We start from the raw sequence: 26,940 nt of genomic DNA, 5'->3' as shown, positions 1-26,940 counted from the left end.
ATCATTATTCCCAAATTGGTAATTGATTGTATTTCTATGTTTTCAAAAGTTTTCCCTTGTTTTTCATTTTCACAAGTTTGATTATGTGTCTGTGTATCAATTCCATAAAGTTTATTGTTTGGGGTATACTCAGTTTCTTGAATCTATACGTTTATATCTTTCAACAAATTTGAGGAGTTTGAGCCATTATTTCTGCAAATATGTTTCAGTTCAGATCTATTGTGTTCTGTATAAGTATAGTACTAGGACTTGCCACTCAGAGGACTGAGGTTTGGTGTACACAAGGCAGATGCATAGGCCACTGGTAAACTTGCACTTTGCCAGAACAATCACTTTAATGCTTTATTATTATTGAAATGTGCTGGCTAAAATGTGATATTGTTGGCCACATGAGTTTATATATTATAAAACTGGTATTAATGTCAAATGTGAAAAAATAACCAATGAAAAGAGAACTTTTTTCTAGACTCTGGAAATTCTTATATTTATTTATATTAATAGACAGGTCTTCAATATTTGAACATTCATTCTTCAGCCATCTTTTCTACACCCAAATCAAAATAACAGAAATATGTTGTACCAGAAAGATTATGGGTGAAGACTGTTCCTTACTATTATGTATGTACATTTGCATTTTCTTATATTTATTTTCTTAATCAAAGTAATATTAATATGACTAAAAACCAAGTAATAAAGAAAAGCTTAGCCCTGGCTGGTATGGCTCAAAGGATTCTGCACCAGCCTGGGAACCAAAGGGTCACCAGTTGGATTCCCAGTGTAGGTCACATGCCTGGGTGGTGGGCCAGGTCCCCTAGTAGGGGATACACAAGAGGCAATCACACATTAATGGTCCTCTCCATCTCTTTCTCCTTCCCTTCCTCTCTCTAAAAGTAAATAAGTAAAATCTTTTTTTAAAAAGAAAAGCTTACAATAAAACAAAAGTTGTTTTCCTCTTTATCCCTCTAGTTTTGCTCCTGAGAGGTAAATATTATTGCATCTTTAATCTGATTCTTTTGTTAGTTTCCTTACCATCTCTTGGTAATAAGTATGCATTTTAAATAAGGCCCAAAAAGCATTTGGTAGCTTTTAAATCCTGGAGGATGGTAACATTAAAATATACATGAGCTTTTCAGAAAGGGGACTATTGTGGCACAAATAATTAATATGTTTTCTTTAGCTTATTTCTGGAAACAATGAAGAAAAGTGGTATTAACTAGCAGTGCAATGGGTCAAACATAAATCTCCAAAATATGTTTTTATAATTAAAAATAATTGTGTGTGTTGCAGCTAAGTTCTACAGTGTAATTAAACATATTTAACACATATTAAATTTATAAGTAATTTGCTTAAATTATCTTGCTTCCCTATTTTAGTGTACAACAGAGAATACTGTGATTTTTATCAATGCAATCTATTATCTGAATGGATAATGATATGGTTTTAAAAGTTGAGGTATAATTATAAGACCCTAAAGATCCCCAAATGACAGTGGTATAGGCTAATGGAATAATTTGTCAAAATTACAAGGGAGAATTGCATGTTATTTTGAAAGTTGAAGTTGATCCTCTGTACCTAACCTTTTGACTAATACCAGCATTTGTATTTTCCCAATGTTCCTTTCCAGATTTATTAGTTCATATTTTAGTCTTTTACTTAGAGAAATAGTATTATGCATGCAGTTCTCTGTAACTATAGACATAATTTGTCCTGATTGAAAACATGGATAAATATTCACTTCTGTGAGGTACATAGCAGTATCATAAAACTAGGGACTAAAAATTTGATTTTGGATTCTTGATTTGGTCACTAAGAGATAGTGACTCAGAGGAGGTCCTATTGTCAAAACTGGCTCGTTTCTTTGCCATAAAATGCAATGGATTTGGACTCATTACAATTCAAAGAGGTTCCTTTAAATATTTCACAGAATCAGTCACAATCATACTCAATTAGCTGAGTTACTCTATTTATTTTTACTGAATCAAGAAAAATTGGCCATGTCATTGTGTGCCATACTGTAGACACCTGATTATCTAGAAAGGAGCTGTATCTGCATAGCATCTCATATTTTCTTTGGCTCACTCTATTGTTCTCCCTTCCTTCTACCCTGAAAAGGCAAAACTTTAGGTAGGATAGATAACTGCCAGAGAGTAGAGCCTACATGCCAAGCACCACCTGCTCCCTTGTCCCACCCACGCCAAGGAAATAGTGTAAATGAGAAGTTTCTAGTCATTTCTAGTCACTTGGACCCTTTGCACTCTTAGAAATTACCAAAGACCCCCCAAAAGCTTTTGTTTACATATTTTATTTTTATTTAATGATATTTACTGGGCTATATAAATGAAAACCAAGAGAATTTTAAAAACATTTAATTTTATTACCTCATTAAATAATCTCATTAAATACTAATATAAAAACATGTTCACTGAAGAACGTTTTAAAGAAAAAGAAATGAAGAGAGTGGCATTATTTTACATTTTAAAAATTTATGTTTGATTTAATGGTATTCAAGTGGATTCTTATATCTGCTTTTGATCTACTGTGACATGTAGCCTCCTGAAAACTTCACTGGACACTCATACGGAAATTAGATTGAGAAAGGCGCACAGCTCCCTAGTGTCATGAAAACAGTGTGACCTCGTAGGTATCCTGAAAAGATTTCATCCCCAAACTGCACTTCTGAGAGCCACTGGTACAGACAAAAGTATGGGGATAAGACACAAAATGCTGGGTTTTGAGTATCACAGTGACCAGGTGGAAGTGGGACCAGGAATGGGGGGCAGGTTTGCCAAACCCTGACCAGGTGGACTTGTATACATACAGTTGTATATACTATATACCTGGTTCATGTTATTCTTTAAGTTATTGATTTCAAGCAAAAGCTACATCAGAAATAAATATTCTAAATATTTGAAGAATAAATAAGGAAAGTGAATCAATTGACAGAAATCCTATTTCTCCTTGTACAAGAAGAACACACAATTCTTATGTATGGAATCATTATGTGGTTGCTTAAATGGCCTCACCAATTTTGTTAGGTTTTGATTACTATGCTACTTAACAGGAAAAAAATCATCACTTGGAGAGATCTCACGAAAGCACATGGGAAGATAAGAAAAGAAACCAAGGTAAGCAAGAACTAACTTTCTGCTCATTTTCCAACAAACTGTACCAGTGGGGAAGCTGATTTAAAGAATAAGAGCTTGAACACATGAGTGAGGCTCCAAGAAAATCAAATGGGCACATTCACTTTCTTTGTGCAGAGCCCAAAATCAACCCACCATATATACTGAAGACAATGAAGGAAAATGTAAGGGTTTGAAAGTCAGTATCTTGTTCAGGTTTTCAGCCCAGGATAAAATCTGTGGAAGTTTGTCTCCTCCATTGACATCTAGTCAGCCCTGACCTCTGCTGAACTAAAGGAAATGTTTCAAAATCCACTGGTGACTAGTTTTTACCACATACTTTGCAGAAATTCCAAAATTTGAACTAATTTCTTAAAACTCATATTCAGAGATGAGAAAGGTGCCACTATTAGTTTTTCAGTAACTACAACAGTAAATAATCTCTGGCACTCACAGTCTCCCCAAATACCAGGAATTGCCTTGAGTACTGTGTGCACATTAATCCTGTCGATCCTCCCAACAGTCCCCTAATGTAGACATTACCATTTCCTCCACTGTTCAGGTGAGGAAAATGAGGAACAGAAAGTTTGAGTCTTTTCCCACAAGTCAGGGAGCAAGAATTTGAACCCAGGCAGTTGGTCCCAGAATCTGAGCAAGATCTGAGCAGTAATTGAATCTAAGCAATTCTGTACAGAAAACAAAATTATGAAAGTTTTTCAGGGAAAATTCTACATGTCTGGAGAAGCCTACATTTTTAAATTCTTGTTCTTAAATAAAAATTATCTCTACCTCTCTTGGAAAGCATTAAACTGTTAACCTTTGCTGATTTAGTTCTACACTGTATCTTTAGAGCCCATAAAATGTGCCTAGCACAAAATAGGGCCTTAACAAATATTTGTGGAATAAAATTAAGTATAAATTTTATACGTATAAAGTATGTTTTTTCTGAAATTCTGTGAAGTGGAGCTAGCTAGAAGGTGTTTTTTTTTAAGATTTATTTATTTATTTTTAGAGAGGGAAGGGAGGGAGATAGAGAGAGAGAGAGAGAAACACCAATGTGAGGTTGCTGGGGGTTATGGCCTGCAGCCCAAGCATGTACCCTGACTGGGAATCGAACCTGCAACACTTTGGTTCACAGCCCATGCTCGATCCACTGAGCTATGCCAACCAGGGGGAGAGTGGTTTGTTTTGTGTTTATTCTCCAACAACTTTATGTACTGTTAATCTATTAGTGATTTCCAGGTGTCCTTATTCAGTTTCTCTCAAAGTTTAGTAGTTATAAAAATCTCTTGGGAATCTTGTTAAAATGCAGATTTTAATTCAGAGGACCTGGGCTGAAGCCTGTTGAGGCCAAGACTATTGGACTAAGGACCACTCTTTGAGAAGCCAGGTCTTTTAAGCACCTGATAGGCATGTCTTTCAGATTTAAGTCAGTAAAGTGATTTAACAGCAATAACAAGGAACAAGGAATACAACCATCATGTACATCATGATTCTATTTTTTTACACCTCCCCCTTCTTATTTACACTGTTGCCATTATTTTAGGGCAAACTGAAAAGTGACATTTCTCACTGCTACTGGAATGATTGTCACATGGGATGCTAAATTCTTCAAGCTTTACTGGGGACATACTGAGACACTTTGTTTGGATGTCTCCAACTGTCAATGTTTTTTTTATGACCTTCCTATGGATTAAACACAAACACAAATTTAACAATTTTAAAAGGCCAGCTATCATACAGTTAAATTAGAATGAAGGATGCAGACACATCCACATGATTTTTGATTTTGGAGATTCATTTACCATTCCAGGATTTAAAGAGATAAAAATTGTCAAAATAAATTAATCACAAAAGTGATCCTTTATATTTTTGCAATGAAAATGTCAGAGTGATTCCCTTCTTTTCATACATGTTGACAGAGGCTATGGAAAGTTACAATAAAATGAACAGTATTTATTTAGCAAATGCCCTTATTACACTTAATTTGTTCCAAACACTGTTCTGTGTTATATGAGTATTAGCTTGCTTAATATTGCAAACATCTCAATGAATAAGTACTCTTATTATTTCTTTCATAGGTGATAAAACCAAGTCATAGCTAAACTAAATTTGTCACCCAAGTTATCACATTTATTTGATAGAGTAACCAGGATTCAAACCCAGGCAGTTTGGCCTCAAAATCTGTGCTTTTAACCACTGCATCAAACTGCCTCCCATTATGAATTTCTAAGGGAAAATATATACAATTTACAAAGGCTTAAAGTATTTTCATGAAATATATTTTCAATTATTTACAAGAATCATACTTATTCTAGAAACTTACAGTATCACCAACAGAAAGTGGCAAATACATACTCAATTAAGATAAAGAATTATTAGGGCTTCAGAGTGGCAAAGGGGCAGGGCATGGTATTAACAAAGAAGGGCTGGGTTTCTTCTTCAGTGTAGTCTCTTGGATTCACGTTACTTAGCACGAGCATACTCTGCCACAATAAACCAATCTACTACCTCACCTCTCTCATTGGATGATATCTCTATATTTTGTAGGTCCCTGGAATTTCATATATATACATTCATATATATATGAAAATATAGTGGACAGTGGTAATGGAAAGCAAATATGTCAAAAATCCTGTACAAAAATGTTCCTTCTCCTGAAGTCCTGTGTTGGATAATGATATTCTCATCTCCTCATTAATATATTAGGAACTCCAAAGACTTTCTCAACAATCATCTCTTTTTTCCATATTATATTTAATTTTACACCAACTAATATTAATTGTATGTCAGTATGCAATGCCAGCTATAGCCCTCATCATCTCCCCTTTGTACTAAGGCAGTACCTTCCTAACTTCCCACGACTTTCACTTCTCCAATTATTCTTTGATAATACCCTCAAAACTCCTTTTCTAAAGCACATGTAAATAGTCTTACTACTTGCTAGTTTAAAGGCCTATGTTTGCCACTTTCTGATTATAGATTTAAGCCCAAACTACTTAGTGACGTATGTGAAACTATTTCTAATTTAACCCTATGTTTCTAACCAGTATCAACTATTTTATTTTTCAGTCAGGTACCTAAGCTTCTTATTTCAACAAACAATGCCTTAAAATCTTCTTAATAAATGTTTTTGTTCTGTCCAGAAGTCCTTGTCTACATTTTACCTTGACAACTTGTATTTATCTATCAAGGTGATGCATTATACACAAAACTTTTTCCTACCTTCCCAAGAAGAATAAACTCTATCACTCTACTTTCAATTATACTTTAAATCTACTTTGTATGAGTCACTCTAAATTAGGGCTTTCTAACAGGTAAGAAATTCTCTCACAATTTTTGGTACATAGAAAGAGTTCAGTATACATTTACTGAATAAAAAAGGTAAAAATAAATAATTGGGCCTAACCAATGATTTTACATTTATAATATATTTCATATTTTGGGGCATAAATAATTGAATAATTAAATATGTAATATTAATTATATAACTAAATAATAGTATAACATTTCATCTTACATACCCTATGTCAATGATTTCTCTGTTTTTATGAAAAAGGATGTTATATGTAGCTAGCATAACAATGGGAGTAAAAAATATTATAGTTTCATAAACCCCAAGAATATTTTCTACTCTATTCCCATGGTAGTGCCTACCCAGAGAAGAGAATAAGCTAAACAGCAAAATACAAATTGGTATAGGAAGTTGAGTGCCAAGAGAAATTAAAAGCCATTCGTGTTCAGTTTAACATAGATGTCATTATCAAGAATGTGCTAAAAAACACTGACACTACTGTGTGGTCCTCCTGTAGGTGGCTTGTCTGACACACTGGAGGCTCGATTTGGTAGAAGCATGCTGTAGCGCTGCTGGTACATGACTCTATGATTTATGCTTCCCCAGGCCATCTGTAAATACAGTGGTTCCTGCTTTGTGCTATAATGTCTTTCTGGATACTCAACTGTATAGAAAACAATAGCAAACAATTTTTCTACATTCACATAAACAGCTATGTATATTCAGATTTGAAAGCTTGTATTTCAAAGGCTCACTGAAGTGAGGAAGTTTGCAGTTATCATCTTGACCTGTAGATGGGGATGCAGCACAAGTTTGACATGTGTACTTCAACTACATTCTTCCCCAAGACAGCCAGAAATTTTCCAATGAGCCCCTATTCCAGACAAAGTGGAAGAAAATCTATTACATGTTTTGAACTGAGCAAAGTTTGAGAACTGTAATGTGAACTAGTGAATGACTGTACTTATATAACATTGAATGGTGGTGTGACTGATATATGCTGAGATAATACATATAATAACTATAATTTATATCATTGATATTTGAATAATTATAATTATGGAAATTTAAATAATTTCAAAAGTATGTGATGTAATGCATCTCCATATTTTCATAACACAGCTTGAGCAATTATGAACACATGGCCTATCATGTTCATGTTCATGCCCACCTACCTGAGACATGCTTTGATGCCACATATGTAAATGTATTAAAAACCTCATAATTTAACAAAATAACTTTTTAAAATATTTATATAGATATTATCCTTTGAAGGGAAGGCTAAAGGTGTACTGTGTAGTAAGAAGCAGAGGGTATCTTCTTGGACCTATTTATTGAACTAGGTAGGAATACATAGATATCTCTTTGCTACAATTTATCAAGAAATAGGCTTATAATTTGTATATTTTTATATATGGATATTTTATTTTCAAGAAAGAGGAAAAAAGCAAGCAGCAAAGGGGCACAGATCTTGTAAGTTGTGGCCTCTTGACAGAAATAGGCTTAAGCTCCTGCTTATTGACAATTGGGATTATATAGAGGAATGATGGGAACATTTAATTGAATTGCAAAATTTAGGGAGAAATTAAGGAGAAAATTCAATTGCACCAAAGCCCTACACAGAGATCTTTGACATTTACCTCATGAAAAGCACTTGAAGGTTCAGAAAGTTATCATCTTGATCTTTCTTTAAATGGGACATAGATTAAGATAAACAAAGAGCATGACACCCATTTGCCTACACCTTTATCTACTATGCCCCCCTTTGAGCCTGCCTCTTGCACTGGAGTGGCATGCAACTTTCAGGGACACTGAAGTGAAATAATCATGGAAGTTCTACCCCTTGGAAACCCAACAGGAGAATAAGTAATAAGTCAAAGGAACATAAAAGTGTGATCACTGAAAAAGTAGGAAGAAATAAAGGAGATAAGTCCTTAAGAACAAAAGAAAATGAGAAGGTGGGGAGATCAAAATATATAAAAAGCTTTTCTCACCGACCTCAGAAACCTTCCTTTACCACCCCATATATTCTCTCCTCTGAACATCCAGAGGGCTCACAGAATTATTATGTCAAGAAAGATATAATGGAGTGAAGAGAATACCTGCTTTAAATTCTGACAGGTCTTGACTGAAACTTTGAGGAATGTACTTAACCTTCTTGTTTTAGCTCACATATTTGTAAAATGAAGAGAAGAATGACTATTTTACAGGGATATTTCAATTATTAGAGATAAAATATGTAATATAAAAGCACACTGCTGTGATCAATCAGTTATTATTATTATTATTTATTATTTATTATTATTATTATTTTATTTGTTGGTATTATCTCTGTACTTGGAAATAAACCAAAGGCTATAGTAAGTGTTCATAAATATATTTTCAGCTGTATAGAAAAATGTGGTTTGAGTATAAACAAAAATAGCCTTAGAAACTATAAATGCTGTCTTTGACACATATGTCTTCTCTAAAATATTTAAGATAAAAGTATGAGTTTTCTGCTACATATAATGTTCTATTAATGTATATGGCTAATAATGACTCATTTTACATTTCACTAAGAATGAAGAACAGTAAGTATAATTCAAAAAGAAATCACTTAGCTCAGATGTACGAGATGTTACAGTACCTTCTACAAATATCTAATGGGAGACATAGAGATGATTTGTCCCCTATAGATACAATAACAATCTTCCCTCTATTTCTTTTCTAAGTTCAACTACCAAAATTCAAATAACACATAATTGACAGCAAACTGTACTCTCACCTTTCCAGGAAATAAATTCAATCCAATAGATTTTACTTGAACTAATCAATTAGAGGTGATTCTATGAAAGCAATATGATTAAAGTAATATGGTTTTAATTCAGAACAGAGATATATTAGAAAGAGCAAAAAGTGTTGTAATTCAGTAGTGTTAGAGATTTTTTGCTCTCTTAAAGTTAGATTGTGATCACTAGATAATTTCATCTTTCAGAAACTGAAAACACCATTATAGTTAAGCTTGGACAAATCCCTGTACAGACACGGTCATGCTCCAGTTAGAGAACAGAGCCTGGGCATAACTTAGACCTGTTTGAAATGGCAAGGAAAAGGTATGTGAGATGTATGATACAAAAAATTACAGACTCATGGAAGGAACTTTCACCAACATTAGGTTACCTGATTCAATTAGTGATTCTCTTGATTATTAAAAGAAATAAGTAGCCAGAAGGGTATGATTAAATAATAAAACACAAAAAGACAGGGTTATATTACTCACGTTAGTGGCTTATGCAATATTTGTTGTAGAGAATTGTGTGTTTTTTTTTGTTGCTACATTTAAAATTAAAACAAAGCTATAGTACTCTATGTCTCAACTTTGGTGTGCAACATGCTAGAAAACTGTGCTCAAGTTGGATTCAAAATATCCATAGACTGTTTCTGGTTTTGTTATTTACTAGGTATTCAAACCATGGCAAACTCTTTTTGCCTTTTGGAAAGCATTTGGGCAAGAGCAAATAATATTTAAAATTCTTAGCAATTTTAATATTTTAGGATCCTGTTATCTTTTGTGCTATATTCAAATAGCACATTGCATCTATTTTTCTAAATGGTCAAACTAAAATGACAGGTATGTTTCAATTTCAGTAGCATGGAATTCCATGTCCTTGCCTTGGTGGTGTGCTGGCAGCTAAGGGGGCTGACTGGAGAGAGAGAGAGAGAGAAAGAAAGAAAGAAAGAAAGAAAGAAAGGAAGGAAGGAAGGAAGGAAGGAAGGAAGAGAAGGAAGGAAGGAAGGAAGGAAGGAAGGAAGGAAGGAAGGAAGAAAGCAAGCAAGCAGGTGAGATTCAGCTGTTATGTCCATGAAGGACTGTGATTGTAGTAAAAAACACCTAAAAATGCCTTTGAATGCCAAGTTTACTGATTTAAGAATGAACGTAGTGGGAATGATTAAGACACATACTTCAGAGCAACTCATCTCTTCTGAGTATCAGCTCCTTTAATTTGCTAACAATTAAGTAACTACTGCCAACTAACAACTAACTGATGCCTAACCACCCCCATTCTGTTTGTATGAACTTAATATTTCACAGGAATAAAAGGTTCTGGATCAGACATTAAACATGGAAAGTTAATCATCAACACCATCCAAAAACAGCATTAAGTGAGCTACACAGTACTTCACAATCTTTTCAAATATTCAACAACAACAAAAATTGCATTAAGCCATAAGAAAGCACACTTAGCAAGTTATATCAAAAGGATGAAGAAAAGAGCAGTAATGATAACCACTAGCAACTAGGGCTTAATTATGTGCCAAGTACTGTCCTAACACTTCGTATATATTATTTTCTCAATATTCATAGCCACACTGTGACAGACAGTAACATAATCCCTGCTTTACATGTGTGGAAATGAGTGAAGAGAGATCAAGCACAGTGACTGAGGTCCTACAGCTCAGAATGGCAAAGGAAGGACTTGAATAAGAGAGTCCAACAATCATACCATGCTGCTTCTCAGCAGAGTGCTGTCAAGTCACATATTTCAAAACATTTTTATTTTCATTGTTATTCATATGTTCTATAGCCTCTGACTTATTTTTTCTTCCCATTACAAAAAATTAGAGTAATCAATGAGAGGAAGATTCACAACACATGTTCACTAGCAAGAATATAATCATTTTCACTAAAAATGTTAACTGAGAGTTAATGTGTTAATTTAATTTTTAATGGAAACTACTAATACCATGATATATATTATTGGGTTGCCCAAAAAGTCCATTATGTTTTTTCCATAAAATAAATATATATTTCTCATTTTCACCAATAACTTCATTGATTTGGATATTTTGAGTATGTCGGCTATCTTCTGCTATTGGATTCTAGTGGGTAGAGGTCAGGATGCTGCTAAACATCTTACAATGCATAAGACAGACGCACAGCAAAGAATTATTGGCCAAAATGTTAATAGTACCAAGCAAATTCACAAACCACTTTTGATATGTTTGATCAATCACGGCACCTTTTACATACACTGAACAAATCTTTTGTTTCATTTCAGTTGCATTTTTACCTTTCTTGAAATAATAAAGTATAACATGCCAAAATATGCTCCTTATTTTCTTCCATCTTCAATATTAAAATGGCTGCATAAAAATTTACCAATTTTGATTATTTTTAATGCATGCTGATATGACAGCTGTCACAATACAATCTAACAAAATTGTTTCAAATGAAGTTAAAGACAACTAAGCACCATTAGAGCCATTGTAAAGGAAAAAAATAGAAAAGACTTTTTGCCCAACCCAATACTTTTCCAGGGCTATTCTATTTTTAGTGTTATTATTCACTGACATACTACAATGCTTATTATTCCATGTCAACCTAAAAACCAAATAGTTCTTTACTAAACTTCTTCATGTTTAGCTTTGGGAAATATTTATGCAGAATTTTAAATTATGTTAAATTTGGACTAATCAGACCAATAATTAAACAAGAATAAATTTGCATTGAAGTCTCTCTTATAAAATTTCTGTACACAGAATAGGGTTTACTTATCTAACTGTATTGTAACTCCTTGGAAGTATTCTATGCTTAAATAATGTTTATTATATTAAGAAGCTAACATGTTTTTTTTTAAATAGCAAACATATTCCACCTATATGCACCTCTATTTCAAGTAAGAAGAACTCATCTCCCACCTTACTGCTGTCTTTCAATAAAAGATCTCTCCTCTTCGATCACAAATACAGACATGTAATGAGTTTTTCCCTAATCAATAAGTTCTCCTCCTGGTCAGAGTGTGTGTTCACAGAGGATTTGGGCATGTGATCTTTGCTGGCGTTGTTTTTGTCTGATGGAGCTAGAAGAAAAGTTACCTGTTTTTAAAATATGCACTAGTTAATTATTTTTATTAAAGTAAAATACGTAAACTTTTAAAAATTAAATTAATAATAAAACTTATACTGAAAAAGAGCAGTCCTCCAAGCCAACTATCTAACATAAATCATGCTTCCCAGTGACCACACTTTTCAATGTTTTTAGTGCATATATAATAAATATACATATTCATCTATATAAACATACATATATATCTCCATATCCACATTTCTAAGTGAGAAGCTTATACTCTTCTAATTTTTAATGTTAAATATTATATAATGAATATTAAGCATAAAAATAAATATTTAAGTATCATATATAGTCTCACCCATATATATATATATCTCCTCCACTCAAACAATACAGTATCATGATATAATAATGCCAGGTGACTATTCAGTGTTTATACCATTAGTTGGCCAAACATTGCTCACAATTGAACCAGACTGCATACTATATTTGTACTTCTTTTTTATATGACATTTTCCTTTCTGCTTCGCCCTGCTTTTTATATCTTATTTAGAAATATAAATTGGCCTCATATTTTTTGATATCACTTAAAACTCCCTTGATCATCCACTTTTTTCCTTTTTAGATAGAAAACATTTCCTTGGAACATTTCCAGAGCACATGGTGTCCATTCAGAATTATATACCTGCTGCTTTGTGCCTCTCCATGTTGCTGGTGAAATGTGTGACTCCATTTGTTTACTGACCCTGTTGTATTACCTACTTTATCTCCTGAGTCATAAATATGACCCAACTATCTCTTTGTCGGAAGATATGACACTAATGGCTTAGCAGCCATTTCATCAACCACATTCACTGTGAAGAGTGGTGGTCAGGGAGAGGGGTTTGGATTGTGGTAGGAGAAGATATGGCCAATACAAAATCAAAAGCAGAACTGAAAAGGAAAGAACGAAAGATGGAAAAAAGGAAAGAAAGAAAAGAGAAGAGAAGAGAAGAGAAGAGAAGAGAAGAGAAGAGAAGAGAAGAGAAGAGAAGAGAAGAGAAGAGAACAAGGAAAAAAAAAAAAAGATGACCAAACTGTTCAGTTTGAAGTCCTGGGTATAGCCTTTCCTAAAGCAAAGTGTGCAACCCATCAGCCCAGATGTGTGCCCTCCCTTTTTTTGTTATCAGTTAAGCTAGTTTCAGCTGAGTGCTAGTTATTTCAGTTAGAAAGAACCTACATTAATATTTAAAAGTACATTAAACAGTAATTTACAAGATAGACACCTTATTGAGGAAAAAAATAGTCTTTGCAACTATCAGATTAATGAGGAAAGGAAGTATTTGAGAAATTATTAGGAGCAGGATATTTGGGGTAAAAACCAATTTGAGACAGTTTGGCAGCTTTTGGAAATTCATTGCATAGGTGTATGTGGGTGCATGCACATTTGGGGCAAAATTTTCAATTGCTTTATAAATGTAAATCTCCTACATTTTCAATACTTAAGATTTAAGGTTTACCTAGAGCTTTATTTTTAAATTTACTATTTACTGGAAAAACTAATCTTAACACATTCTACTCATGTTTTTTTTCCACTTTAAAATGCACTAATGCATCTGCTTTATTCAAATTGTCTATCCACTTATTTTTGGTTTCTTTAGTAGAAATTTGCTTATATTTATTTTTTACTTGGCATTGAAAAATGCTTACTATAATTGGCTTGTATCCAACCTTGGGTGCACCCTAGAAGCTTTGTTTGATATGGAGTAGTAGCATTAATGTTCTTTTTGCTAGATAGCTTGTGAGTGAATGGATGAATGAATGAATGTATAAATAAATTCCTTTTTTACTGAATATTGCTTAGCATAACACATACAAATTTTAACACATTTAGTAGATGATATTTGCTTTTTAAAAAACATATTTAAAAATTTATTCATTTTTTGTCCTTTGGGAATTTTATGGTGATTTCTTTGTGCCCTAATGTACAAACCATTTTAAAAAATGTAATAAACATATTTTCTTCTCTGCTTGGAGAATAGATATCCATGTATACTTATTAGTGATAGCAATGTGTTGAATGTTAAGCTATTCAGGTCATTGTCCTCAGTCCTTCTATTGTTTACACTATTGACAGCTATTGATAAGTGTGTAAAGTGTCTTATATATCCTCATGTTTCTATTCATCCTTTCTTTTGTTTTTAGTAATTTTACCTATTTTTAATGAAATCTAATTTTGTTAGCTAATGATACCTATCTGAATTGTAGTCATACCACTTATTAGTAAAGGAAACCTGCTTGTTGCTGTTTGTATTTTTTACCTTGAATTCAACTTTGTCTCCTTAATACTCTTCATCCCTGTGCCATTTTCCTTGTGCCTTTTCCTTTGCTGACTACCCTTTTACTCTAAGCCTTTACATGTTCCATTAAATACTCAGGACCCAGCACATTGCCTGGCTCATAGTGATTACACAGACAGCATGTTACAAAATGAATGAATGAAAGTTTGAGTCATTTCATGAATTTTCAATAAGCTAATATTAACATTAATGTTTATGTAAATAAAATCTCATTACACAAAATGAGTAGATACAGACCTCCAGGTAGAACTGAATGCTTACATAATGTTTACTGTCATCACTTAAAATTGATATATTTTATACAAATCAAGTGTAAAATAGTATATATCTACTAAGTTAAAAATGAGGTTAACCAACTTAGACTGAGTAAACTTGATTGAAGCACTCAACTTCACAGATTCAAATATGAGATTCCATTTGGTGTACTGATGTGAATTTAGTCTCTACAGAAAATTCATGTTTTTAAATAACTCCCCTGTTTTGGGCACTTTTACAAGTTTTATTTCATCTAATTTACAGATTATAGTATATTTCAATACAACTATTTTTTATGAAGAAAAACTTTATTTCAAACAGGTTCAGTGGTACATGTGCTATAAACAAAGGCTGTTTGTAATTCAAAGACAAATCATGAAAAAAATAAGAAAAACTTTAAACAGGTTCAGTTGTATGTGTGCCATAAGCAAAGGCTTGTTCTAACAGTTTTATTTCAAACCTGAATTGATGTACTAATTTGATACTGTTTAGCAATAATCAGTTTCTGCTAAAATATAGGTTGAATTCATCTATATACTAATTTGATATTTATTGTAAATCCTATTTTTATTCTAGTAGTGGGGACTAAGTTTTCTTCACACACACAAAAAAAATTAGAATAACCTTAATCTCCTAAGATAGCAAGCTGTGAAGTGTATTCTCCAGGGCTACTTTGAAATGATACCCTTAGGTTGGCAAGAGAAATCTAACTTCATCCAAACTGATATTCTTCAGTCACCATGTACTGTCGGCTTGATGGTTACTCCTCTTCTTACCTGACCCCAACCAATTAAATGCCAGTGTTTTTCAACTTTTCGGCCAAGGGCAATTTTTAATCCTTCTTCTGTGCACACAGGATTAGTGAGAACTATTTTGCCAAAATCAGCCTTGACTGTACAAACTCTTCCTCCTGTAGACAAGGATCCTATGTATACCATAGCACTTTACTCTTAAACAGCGTTTGCACCTTTGCTGCTTTTTTGCCTCCTTCCATGCGTACACCAAGAAGCTGTCTAAGTAGGAAATAGGAGATTTCCAGTTCTGTGAAGATCTCTGGTGATGCTCCAACTGTACCAGCCACCTGTCCCACCATTCTGTCAGCCCGGCACAAAGTAGGGTCAATTTTCATTCCAACTCCAATAAGACCCCCTGGAGCAGCATATTGAAGATTATTATGCTCAGTAAATAGTGATTCATTCTTGGAAACTATTGGTTTATACATAAATTTTCCTTCACTATCCTTGGAAACAATACCAGGTTGGACTTCGATCTCCTGGCCCAACTTTAATACTCCTTTTATAATAGTACCACCTGCCACACCACCTTTAAGGTCATCAACCTCACAGCCAGGTTTATTGACATCAAATGACTTAATAATAATAAGTTGGGGTTCTAATATAAAGTCCCTTATAGGCACTGGAATTTTCTTTACACTATATTCACAGACAACTTCAATATTATATTTTGGCTGAGCAGAAATTGGAATAATAGGGGATCCTTCTGCTGCTGTACCTTTTATAAATGCAAGGATTTGTTCATATTGTTCTTTAGTCTGACTTTCTTTTACCAAATCAATTTTATTTTATAGAATCAAAAAATGTTTCACTTTCATAATTTCTATGCACTTTCATAATTTCTATGCACTTTCATAATTTCTATGGCAGCCAGGTGATCGGGAGTCTGAGGTTGAGGACAAGACTCAGTACCAGCTATCAACAAAAGAACTCTAGAACAATTCAGAACAGTAGGTATCAACATGCCATGACCAGGACAGGCAACAAAGGAAACATGTCTGATTACCCTGGAATGTCTGTAGGAAACTCATCAGGTGTACGGCTTCCACAGGATCTATAGCAGGGGTGTCAAACTCATTTTCACCAGGGACACATCAGCCTCTAGGTTGCCTTCAAAGGGCCAAATGTAATTTTAGGGCTGTATAAATGTAACTACTGCTCAAGTAGCTACAAAGAGCTCGGAGCTGCCACCATGTAGAAACAAGGTGCTGGGCCAGATAAAACAAGGTAGAGGGCCAGATTCAGCCTGCAGGCCTGTGATTTATAACATTTTGATCAAAGACAACTTGCACCATCAAGTTTATAAATCTTAGCATTAGCATACCCAAGTCTGATTGTGATATTTCTTTCTAACTCATTTTTAAACCTGACAGTGTGGACTCCAGAAATAGCCTTGACAATTGTAGATTTTCCATGAGCAACATGACCAATTGTACCTATGTTAATTGTGGCTTGTCTGCTGATAACTTCCTGTGAAAGTGGACTCAACTTGGTAACATCTAAGGTGGCGAGATTCTGATGAGAAAGATGCGGCTGTACCAAAGTCACACTAGCCTCACAAAATACCATCTTGTCTGGAGAGGAAAGAAAATACAACTAACTCTTGAGCAGCTAAAATAGTTTCTCTTTCTGGTGACCAGGCTTCTTTTTTTTAATTATTATATATTTTTTTCCATTACCATTTAGTCCCCTTATAACTCCCTCCCCCCACCCCTGCAATCACCACACTGCCGTCTATGTCCATGAGTTCCTTTTCCTTTTTAGAACAGGATAATAGCTAAGATGGGGTGGTGGGGGTTAGTTGATACTATTGCCTCCAAGTCATAACAAGGTGGTACAATTGTGTTATAATATAGATGTTTGAATTTGTGGGCAAATGCAATAGGAGTTATGACTGCAGTTAGTTTTAGTGGCATTGCTTTACTAGGTTCATTGTACACATAAATATGGGTTTGCTCCTGATAAACATTGTGACTGGACAGACAAGTTAGCTACATAAAAATGACCCCTTTCAGAGGAAGACTAATTCAACACAAGTATCCTGGTCCACACTCATGCTACCCCACCTGCTAAAATCTGCCCACAGAGTGACTGCCACTCCCTTGACCAGATAAGCCAGACCAAAGATTCCCCAAGGCCTTACAGGCTGCTGGATGAATACCTGGTCTAGGAAGACATAAAACTCTTAATCCCACCAGAGCTCAGAACCCTCTCCTTCCTCCTTGTTTAAAAAATAGGGAGGTGGTAATATATTGTGATCCCGCCCCCCAAATATCTTCTAGTTCCACATTCCTTGTGTTAGGTCCCACTTGATTAAAAAAGGAACCTCTCTATAGTTAATAACTAGGGCATCTGTATTTTATAATCAGTTGATATATGTCTTGGTATATATGACTATCTGAAGTCATTACTAAAGTAATTTGTGAGCTTTTACTAAATATAAAAGTTACTAAATTTTCAGATCTGAAAATTCACTCTGTGCCCAGCTATTGCAAAATGCTGTAAAATATTGGGTTGAAGCAACATGGGCAATTTATTTTATGTAATTATTTTAAACTAAAGAAATATTGAACTAGTTAGACCATTTTTTAATGTTTGGAAGTACAGATTTAAAGATATGGGTTCCTTATATTAATTGGGTTCTTTATGTAAATTAGAAGAATCAATAACTGAAGTTCAAAAATGTAAAAAACAATACATACTACTATGTTTTTCTGCTTGACAAGACAGATATTGCCAGATCACAGTTGACTGAGGTATTTCCTGGGCAAGTGACTAAGTTTTCATTCTAAGTAGAACTCTGAACTTGTATTACCATGTTGTTGTAACAAAGTGATGCTGTGTGCTAAAAATATGTACAGAATGTTTTTGGGGGTAAGTCAATGCATATAAAATTACACCTATTTCTGTAGACAGAATTATACCTTTATTTCTTTTTACTGTCTACATTATTATGTATACTGTGGTACAATTTCACAAGTTACAATATTCCTTCATGTTATCCAAATTGTATAACCCTGACACTACTTGATTGCCATCTCAACCTGTTTATTGCAAGTGAGGAGAAACCAAAATGTATTTTTAAATACTCTCCGATCAGACATGTGATGAATCCCAAAGCATAACTGTGTTAGCATGTTTTATCTTTGCTAATAAGATTCCCTTGGAAATAACAAGCAGAATAGTTCAGTAATTTAAAAACTAGCACATTATTACTTTAATAGGAACTGTGAATATTTTATCACCATAATCCCCAATGAATAATTCTGCTTTGTTACTTTCCCTTCAAGGAGAAGAGTATGTGAAGTTATGTGTGATGATAGACTCTCTAGAAAACCTTTGAGATTCTCTATAAAGTGACTCTGAAAATCTTGGGTATTCTCAGGACATTAAGAGATAGTGTTCAAAATGTGAAGCAATTATTTGTCAAAATTCTCTAAATATTGAGATTAGCTTATCATACCCTCTTTTGAATTTGCATTTTTATCACTTTATTTGTATCAAATCTCTTGCATATTAATTAACCTTAAGTCTCTAGGATTCCTTCATTAATATCAGCTCTCTGCCTTTTGTTACAATGTCACACTCTTATTTGCACAATGGTTTCACCAAAGACTCTTTATTGAGTACCTACTATGACAGAGAAAGCAATGCTCACCAAATATTGCATTTGCTTTTCTACATTTCTCAGAATATGTTGCAGTTATGTAGAGGTTACGAGACTAGTTATGGCTAGTGTGTGATAAGCCAAAATGAATTTCTTAATGTCTTTCATATTAACTGTCATGGTACCTCAGGGCCTGTGTTTAATGAAACCTTATTTTACTTAATAATGCCCTCCAAATCATTCATATAACTTTTATGACAGTATACTATTTTAATGTTTCTACTTTATTGTTAGTTAATTTTGGTACTCTCTTATTGTGCTTATCAGATTATACATATATGTGTAAACTATATTCCCTGTTTTTCTCCAGCTTTATTAAAATATAATTGACTTTAACATTGTGGAAATTTAACGTATATAAGTTGTTGATTTGATATACTTATACACTGCAAAACTATTATCAGTGTAGGTTTAGTTAACACATATCCCTACCTATAATTACCATTTCTCTTTTGTTGTGAGAACTTTTAAGATATACTGCCTTCCCAAATTTCAAGTATATAATAGGGAGCATTGTTAACTGCAATCACCTTGCTGCATTTGATACCCCAAACTTATTAATCTTATTATGCTTATTGTACCCTTTAACCAACTTCTCTTTATTTCCCCCACCCCTTAGCCCCCAGTAATTGCCAGTTTATTGTGTTTCTATGAGTACGGCTTCTGTAGATTCCATATACAAATTATATCATACAGTATATGTCGTTCTCCAACTAATTTCACTTAACACAAAACCCTAAAAATCCATCCATGTTGACCTAGACAAATGGGAGAATTTCCTTCTTTCTGTGGCTGAATAATATAATCCATTGCATGTATGTTTGCATGTATATACTCATATATTTATTTAACATAATCTTCAAGATCCTGATTTATTTTTTCTGGATATATAGCCAGAAGTGAAATTGCTGGATTATATGGTATTTCTTTTTAATTTCTTGAGGAATATCCACACTATTTTTTATGGTAAATGTACCAATTTACATTCCTACCAATAGTGCATTGACAGTTCCTTTCCCCCACATCCTTGCTAACAACTGTTATCTCTTCTCTTTTTGACAACAGTCATTCTAATAGGTATGACATGGTAGCTTAGAGTGATTTTGAATTGCATTTCTCTAATAATTAGTGATGTTGAACATTTTTTCATGTATCTGTTGGCTATTTTTAAAAATGGCATTTTTGGAAAAATAAATATTCAGTGTCGTCCATTTTTTAAATCAGATTGCCTATTTTTTCAGTTGTTAAGTTGTATGAGTTCTGTATATATTTTGGATACTAAGCCTTTGTCCAATATATGGATTGCAGATACTTTCTTTCATTCCACAGGTTGCCTTTTCATTGCACTGATTGTTTATTTTGTTGTACAGAAGCTTTGATGTAATGCCACTTGTTGATATTTGTTTTTGTTACCTGCGCTTTTGTTGTTATAACTAAAAAAGACACTGACAAGACTAATGTCAATAATTTTTTTCTCTATGTTTTCTTCAGGTTTTTGGGGGGAGGGATTTGGGTCTTATATTTCAGTTTTTAATCTATTTCAAGATAATTTTCATGAGTGTTGTAAATTAGGATACCAATTTCTTTCTTGGGTATGTGGTTATCCAGTTTTCCCAACACCATTTGTTGACTGTCCTTTCCCTATTGAGTACCATTGGCTCCTTTACCAAACAGTTTACAGTATATGTGAGAGTTTACTTCCAGGCTCCCTATTTTATTTCTTTGGTCTTTGTGTCCAATTTTACATCAGAATCATACTGTTTTGATTACTGTAGCTTTGTCGTATAATTTGAAATCAGAAAATATGACCCTCCAGCTTTGTTTTTTCTCAGGATTGTTTGGCTATTCAGGGCCTTTTGTGGTTCCATTAAAATTTTAGAAAAATTATTTTTTTACTCTGAAAAATGCCACTGTAATCCTCATAGAAATTACACTGAATCCATAGATGGCTTCAGGTAGTATGAAAATTTTAACAATATTAATTCTTCTGATCCATTAATACAGGTACTTGTCCATTTGCTTTTGCCTTTTTATTTTTTAAATCAAAAACTTACACTTTTCCATATACAGATTTTTAACCTCCTTAGTTACATTTATTCCTGAATATTTAATGGTATTATGAATAGAATTGTTCTCTTCATTGCTTTTTTAAGATATTTTGTTGTTATTGTATAGAAACACAAATGATTTCTGTATGTTGATTTTGCATCTTGCAACTTTAATTTATTGATTAGTTCTAACAGTTTTTGGGTGGTCTTTAAGATTTCCTATGTATAATATTATATAATCTGTATGACAGCTCTTGGTTTTTTTGAACTTGCCATTGTTTTTCTGTGTCTATTTCATATATTTTCACTCTGAACTTTGTTATTTACTTCCTCCTGTGAACTTGGGGCTTAGTTTGTCTTTCTTTTTCTAGTTCCTTGAAGTGTAAGTTAGATTGCTTATTTCAGAATTTTTTAAAGATAGGCATGTATAGCTATAAATTGTTTCCCTTAAAAACCGGTTTTGCTGCATTCCATATATTTTGTATATTATTGTGCCATTTTACTTTTTTAAAATTTCTTCTTTGACCCACTAGTTGTTCAGGCATTTTTTAAAAATTTCATAAATATGTGGATTTTCTACCTTTCCTCCTGTTACTCATTTCTAGTTTCAAACCACTGTTGTTGAAATGGATGCTTGATATGATTTCATTCTTAGATTTATTAAGACTTATTGGCCTAACACAATCTATCTGAAGAATTTTCCATGTAGATATGAAAAGAATCTGTGTTTTGCTGTTGTTGAATGAAATGTTCTGTATCTGTCTGTTGGGTCCATTTAGTCTAGCAGGGGTGTCCAAACTTTTGGTGTCTCCGGGCCACCCTGGAAGAAGAAGAGTTGTCTTGGACCACACATTAAATACAAAAGCACTAACAAAAACTGATGTGCAAAAAAAGTTTTAAGTAAATTTATGATCTTGTGTTGGCCACATTGATAGTTGTCCTGGGCTGCATGTGGCCTGTGGGCTGTGGGTTGGACATAGTTTAAGTCCAATGTTCGCTTTTGATTTTTTTGTCTGGGTAATTTATCCATTGCTGAAAATAAGATTTTAAAGCCCTCTACTATTACTGTGTTGTTTCCTAATTCTCCCTTCAGATCTGTCAGTATTTAATATATTTAGGTGCTTTGATGTTGGATACATATAGATTTATGATTGTTATATCCACATGATGGATTGCCCCCTTTATCATTATATAATGGTCTATTTTGTATCTTCATAACAATTTTTAGCTTAAAGTTTATTTTGTTTTTTATAAATATAGCTATCATTGTTCTCTTTTGCTTTCCATTTGAATAATTATCTTTTCCTTCACTTTGAGTTTTTGTGTGTCCTTAAAACTAAAGTGAGTCTCTTGTAGGCAGCACATAGTTGGATGTTGTTTTACATCCATTTAGCCACTCTACTTTTCCACTAAAGAATTTAATCCATTTATATTTTGAGTAGTTATTGATTGAAAAGGACTTAGTTCTTGCCATTTTATTAGTTGCTTCCTGGCTGTTTTGTAGTTCTCTGTTCCTTTCTCTCACTCTTAATTCCATTCTTTGTGAACTGATGATTTTCTACAGTAATATGTTTTGATTCCCTTCTCTTTATTGCATGTGAATCTATTACTAGTTTTGTTTTGTGTTTACCATGAGACTTACATAAAATATCTTATAGATGTAACTTTGCATTTTAGGCTGATAACAACTTAACTTTGATTGCATACAAAAACTCTACACTTATACTTATGTTTTGATGACACAGTTTATCTCTTTATATTGTATATCTAGTCATAAATTACTATAGATGTAATTACTTTTAATATTATTGTCCTTTAACCTTATTCTAGACTGAAGTGATTACCATACCATGTTACAGTATTAGAGTATTTTCAATTTGACTCTATATTTATCTCTATCAGCATCTTGCATATTTTCATATGGTTTTATATTACTAATTAGATTCCTTTCATTGCAAGTTGAATAGCTTCTTTTCATATTTCATTTAAGACAGGTCTAGTGGTGATAAATTCGATTAGATTTTGTTTGTCTTGAAAAGTCTATCCCTCATTCTGAGGACAGCTTTGCCAGGTAAAGTATTCTCTGCCTGCAGTTTTGTTTTTGTTTTTTTATTTCAGGACTTTGAATAGATCATCACATTCTCTTCAGTCCAGTGAAGTTTCTGCTGAGAAATTCAATGACAGCCTTATAGGAGTTCCCTTATAAATGATAAGTTTCTCTCTTGCCACTTTAAAAATGTGTTCCTTGTCTTTTATTATTGACAGTTTTGTTTTTTTTTATAATGTGTCTTGGAGAAGACCTAATCATGTTAAATGTGTTTGGTTACCTATTAGCTTCATGAACGTGGATTTCAAATCTCTCCCCAGATTTGGGAAGTTCTTGGCCATTATTTTCTAATAATATTTATTCCCCCTTCTTCCTCCCTTTTTCTTTTGTAACTTCTTTATATTCCAATTATTTCTTCTGAGGGTATTCCACAGGTCTCCTACAAATTCTTTTCTTCTGCTTAATCCATTTTTTTTGTTGATGCTTCTATTTCATTTTTTTATTCTATTTACTGTATTACTCAGTTCCAGAATTTCTTTTTTGGTTCTGTGTTTTTTATTTTTATCTCTTTGTCAAACTTCTCATTTTGGTCATATATTTTCCTAATTTTTTTTTCTTATAGCTTATTGGGCTTCCATGAAGTAGCTATTTTTAATTCTTTATTAGATAAATTGTAGATCCATGTCATTGGAATCAGTTACTAGAAGAGTATTCTGATTCTTTTGCAGTACCATGATTCCTTGATTTTTCATGTTCTATGAGATTGTGCATTGCTGTCTTGTATTTGAAATAACAGTCACCTCCTCTTGTCTTCACTAACTTCCTTTAAGGGAGAAACACCTACCATCAGCTCTGCTAGGGATTCTGAAGCTTTTTCAGACCTTCTCTGGGTATATCTGATGCATGCTTCTTGCTCACTTTTGTGGTAGAATTCTTAAGCTTGTATGCCTTTTCTTGAACCTGCAACATAGCATTCTGAGTGCCTTCTCTTTGTTTTCCTAAGAGTGGCAATAAAGTTCAAGTTTGTGGTCTCTACATAACCCTTATATTCTGGCAGGCTTTCTGCACATGCTCACTACCCACCTGCTGAAGCTCATTCTCACTTCCATCAAGAATAAATTTGAGAAGCCAGCCACATGGTGTGTGTGTGTGTGTGTGTGTGTATGTGTGTAGAGGGGGACACCACTGGGGGTACACATAGGCTAATATGGGAATCCACAAGCTAGTTGTCCTCAGAAGCTCATGGGTGGGCTTCTTGATGGAGTCCACAACATGGTTAGGCTCTATATCCCTTCAATTCTCTCTGAGAGTCCTATCTACTGCTTGTCCAGCCTTTTCCCTTACCTCTAGTCACATAGCTCATGATTCAGTACTCTGGAAAGGGAAGGAGAAAATAGGGTGTTTTTTTTTGGTTTCATCACTCGCAGTTGGGGAAGCTGAGTGCTCACACACTTGCTTTCACTAACCTTGGAGAAATCACAGGCCCATAAGATCAATGCTGTCCCTGAGCTGTACTGCTTTGGAGAGAGGTGTAATGTCAAATTATCTGTCTTACTCTCTCCATATGTCCAAACTCATTGTTTGTTTGTTTGCTTCCAAGGATATGTTGGAACTTCTCTACTGGAAACTTGAACTTCTATGAAGGCTCTCTTGTCTGTGTGTGATTACTAGGATGAAGTTTTCCAGTGTCTCCTGTATCACAGCTGAGAGGGGCTATAGATGTTTCATGGGTCAATGCAGGGCTTAAAGCCAGAACTGAGTTCTGTATGCCTACCACTTAACACAAAGGCAAGTGAGACTCTTCCCCAGGACCTTGGCATATGGTGCTGAATCCCATAGCTGTCACAAAGGCACTTTTGTGTGTGGATGAATGACAATTTTTTGTTGAGGAAGGGACATGAGGAAGGGACATGAGGAGGGATATCTCAGCCATGTCCCTCATGTCACTTACTATATGTACTCTTTCTTCCACTACTACATCAATCTTGGGAGTTCTGGGTCTGGACAGGGAAGCTACTATGGACTATCTTAATTAATACAGGAACTAACATACACAGTATAAGGAAATCAGAGCAAAGGGAACATTATAGAACAGATAAGATTATTTAAAAAGCAATGTTAATACATTAAATGTATGCCTTGATGTCCTAATTATTTGTATAGGTAGGCCTCATAATTAATTGTGAAGTGTTAAGAAGTCAGTATAAAACAAAACCACAATCGGTTATCTTTTGTGTCCATAATACAAAAATAAACCAGTCGATTGGGTGAAACACCTATCGTTGATGTTAAGATAGACAGAAACTTTTCCCTTAATTTTCTCAGACAGAGCAACATGACCTGATGAGGTGATTTATTCTTGATGCCATTTAAATGCAGGGCCATGCACTGTTTCTGTCAGAGGAGATGTTTCTCAAATTTACTTTGATTATGTAAATCCTCAAAAATGATTTTTCTTGAGGTTCAGTTAGGTCAGGTTTCATTTATTGCTTATTTTATGGGAACTTGTCAACAACCTGCAAATATTCCAACTTTTAAATATATTGTCCGTATAAAATTCTACTTGAAATGTTTATAGAAATTAAGGCATTTTTATGCCCAGTCAATTGGTGTTGTATTAAAAATGTATCTGAGTTCAAATTAGAGTAGTTGCTTAAACACCATAAATTGTTTCTCTGCATTTCTTTAAGAGTTGTTCCTTAAAACTTTTCTGTTTCTAGCTTGTTTACTAAAAGGAATGTTACAAGAATGCAATGTGGTTTAAACTTCATGAAAAATTTCACATAAATCCATATAGAAATTTCCAAATAACCTTTGTGTCGTTACTGAGAACATATTGTATACCTGATTATTTTTTAGTCACAGTGCTTCTATTTAAATGGGAAAAATATTGGTAGAAAATATAAGAATCATTTTCTTTCTTTTTTTTTCTCTTTTTTTGGGGGTAGAGCTATTTTGACAATTTGATTTCTAATTAATTTTTAATTTAAAGAGAACCATGAAGAAACAGTTGGAGAGTTTGCATATTTTTTAAAGCATGATATCAATAATGAAAACACCATCTTTCTTGACAAAGCTTTGCTCTGCAAAGATGAGATTTCACAGACACTTTATGGGAATCAGTGCTCCACGAGGGCAGAGCATATGCACTGGGTTCTGGGTCAATGTAAACACCAAACATCAAAAGGTGAGATGAAATGGTTTTGATTATGGTTTTCAAATATGCTGTACCCACTTGGACTTCAGACATATTTCTAGCTATCTTACGTACAAAGGTTTAGGAGCTCTCTTAAAACAAAGCAGCTTGAGAAAGATATCCTTCACCAATCACTACAATGTGTCTCTACTATCACCTAAGAGAAAAAAAAATGTCATCATGTGTCTTGCAGCCTTTATTCATAAAGAAAGCTGTGTTTAATCTAATTTAATGTAGTTTTTTTATGATATTGAGGAATTACTGAACTGTTCTGAAATTCATTGAAACAAAACACCCTACTGATTTCTGATAAAGAAAAGTTTGAAGATGAATAATGAACAACC

General features: G+C 33.7%; 1 pseudogene; it reads right to left on the bottom strand.

Moving 5' to 3' along the window:
* Positions 1 to 15,575: 15,575 nt before the first annotated feature.
* On the bottom strand, positions 15,576 to 17,207 carry LOC123820083 (annotated as a pseudogene).
* Positions 17,208 to 26,940: the final 9,733 nt, after the last annotated feature.

Source organism: Phyllostomus hastatus, unplaced genomic scaffold (genome assembly GCF_019186645.2).
Source record: "Phyllostomus hastatus isolate PE091 unplaced genomic scaffold, TTU_PhHast_1.1 phas_contig_34, whole genome shotgun sequence".
Classification (NCBI taxonomy): Eukaryota; Metazoa; Chordata; class Mammalia; order Chiroptera; family Phyllostomidae; genus Phyllostomus; species Phyllostomus hastatus.
Note: the sequence above shows the minus strand (reverse complement) of the source record. Positions and strands in the feature narration are given on the sequence as shown.